Raw genomic sequence first — 2,937 nt, 5'->3', positions numbered from 1 at the left:
TAAATGCCATCTTGACATTTTATTGTCATAATAAACAAATACAGTACTTATGTACTGTATGTTGAATGTATATATTCGTCCGAGTTTTATTCATTTTTTTCTTAATGCATTGCCAAAATGTATATGATAGGGAAAAATTATCGGGAATGATTGGAATTGAATCGGGAGCAAAAAAAAAACAATCGGATTTGGAAATATCGGGATCGGCAGATACTCAAACTAAAACGATTGGGAGCAAAAAAACATGATCGGAACAACCCTAGTAGGGACGCTATTACAGCAAAGCCTGCATGTTAACTTTTTGCTGGGGACGTGACATTAATAAGACCAAACAGATTGGATAAATTTCTCAAAAATAGCTGGTTACTACATAAAAATGAAAAAAGTTAAAATTGTTTTCATAGGGAGAAAGTCATTTTTCAAAATGCTTCCTTCATTTCAAGGAAATTTACAGTGGTTGTGTTTTTGTGCATAGGCTGCAAATACACTTTTTAAGAATGAAGTCAATAATAAATACATTTTAATTAATGAATAAATGAACAAAATGCACATTTGAATTAAAGTTGACAATAGAAAACATACAGGAAGACACCACTAGGCAGCTTTCTACTCGAGTTTCACAAGTTAGCAAGTTCACACAGTTTAATGTTATGCTAACTGATGCAGGTCGGACTTTCAGTAGCAAAATTAGTGGCATGTTCCCCATCTCCACAACATTGACATATTTTTACATTACTTACAGTGACTGCTGCTGCACGCTGAAAAAAAAAACACTTCTACTATCATAAGCGGCTTTTAAGGGGGGGGTCAGGCCCCCCCCGGTGGCTGAAAAGTGTTATTGCCTGAAATTGACTTTCCTATATAAGTTGTAAAGCAATAAAACTGCAACAAAAATGAATGAAATGAACAAAAAATATATATTTTTATAATGGGTCAAAACTATTTTTTCAAACAGATCATGTGACTGGCACCTTAGATGGCCATTTGCTTTGCATACAATTTTCAAAAAAAAAAAATGAGGGTAGGACAATTTTATTTTTCAAATGGTTTCTTTCTTTGATTGCAAATATTTTTTTGATTGAAGCAACTTTTTAAGTATTCAAATGCAAATTTTTCGATCTCAAAATATTTTTGCGCATTCAAAAACATTTTCAATGATTGAATTTTTTCTTTTTTTGATTGAAGTGATTTTTCTTTTTGAAAAATATATTTTTTGAAGCAACTTATTTTTTGATTGCATAATAAAGACAAAAACGTCTTGGCCAAAATGTGGCCTGAACACATAGCAACATTACTTCAATCAAAAAAGTTGCTTGAAGCGACTTTTTTTGATTGAAAATATCTATTTTGATTGAAGCAACTTTTTTTTGGATTGAATAATAAAGACAAATCTACCTCCATATGGCTCCGCCCAGGGGATACAATTTTTGACTGGGGTAACTACATTGGCAAAAAGTATTGCCTAAGCAGCCTGATTTAGAATTCCCCTCAAGAATAATAGGAAACAAAAAATGCTCATTGTCAACCTATTAATTTTATTGCTGACACTGCATTTCGGGGTCATCAACATGTTGTGCCCCCCCCTGCCCCAAAAGTCAATCTCCGCCTATGTCTAATATCCCTCCTCCTCAAAGGTGGCGGAGGAGGCGGCATATTGACATGTATTTCTGTCGGGATTCTGTGTGAAAGTGGGGGTTCTTGTCATCAGCCAATCAAAAAAAATGGACTGGCACATTCAGCAAGTGAAAAGGGGTGAACATACAGTGGCCTCCATAATTATTGGCACCCCTAAAAAGATGTGTTTTTTAGCTTCTAATACATTTTTTTTTTTAAATTCAAATAATATGGGAAATTAATGGAAAAAAAGAGAAAAATCCAACCTTCAATACAAGTGCATTCATTCAGTGAAGCAAACATCCCACATAAAGAAAAAATTATGTGACATGAAATAATGTGTGTCACAATTATTAGCACCCCTGGTCTTAATACTTTGTACAACCCCATTTTTGCCAACAAAACAAGGTCTGGGGACTGAGATGGCCATGGGAGGAGCTTGATTCTGTGTCTGGTGAACCATTTCTGTGTAGATTTGGCCATATGTTTAGGGTCATTGTCTTGCTGAAAGACCGAGTGACAACCCATCTTCAGCTTTCGGGCAGAGGGCAACAGATTTTTAATTAAAATGTCCTGGTATTTTAAAGCATTCATGATGTCATGCACCCTAACAAGGTTCCCAGGGCCTTTGGAAGCGAAACAGCCCCACAGCATCACTGACCCACTCCCATACTTCACAGTGGGTATGAGGTGCTTTTCAGCATGCGCATCTTTCGTGGCACGCCAGACCCACTTAGAGTGTTTGGTTCCAAAAACCTCAATCTTGGTCTTATCTGACCAAGATTGAGGTTTTTGGAACCAATGGCCGTCATTGGCAGCCAATGCCAGGCAGTGAGGTCATTTTGGGCCATTTAAGGTTATATACCTGTTGATTTTCAGTTACTTCCCCGAAAATCGGACAGAATGCTCTGGTTTCGAATTAGCGCTGCAACAATTAATCGGTTAACTTGAGTATTCGATTAGGAACAAAAAGATTCAAATTACATTTTGCTGCTTCGAGTATTCGTTTAATTAAAGTGGCGTTTTTATGGTTTGTTTTGAAAGTGTTTGCATTTATTTTTATTGATTTGGGTGGATACACGGCCGTCAAGTCCACCTCATTTCACATGGCTGAATCCATCTGCTCCCTGTTAAGACCAACATAAGCTTTTGTTTGAGCTAATGTTTTTTTGAATGCATTTGTAATTTAGTTTAAAGGTATATTTAGCCATTTTTTTGTGGGAATATGTGTCTGAGCCATTTGTTAAAAGCATTGTAAAAAATAGTTAGCATTGTATAGCATTTAAGCTAGCGGACTTTTGCTATCTAAGTTAGCCAATTGTT

Source organism: Corythoichthys intestinalis, chromosome 9, assembly GCF_030265065.1.
Source record: "Corythoichthys intestinalis isolate RoL2023-P3 chromosome 9, ASM3026506v1, whole genome shotgun sequence".
Taxonomy (NCBI): domain Eukaryota; kingdom Metazoa; phylum Chordata; class Actinopteri; order Syngnathiformes; family Syngnathidae; genus Corythoichthys; species Corythoichthys intestinalis.
Note: the sequence above shows the minus strand (reverse complement) of the source record.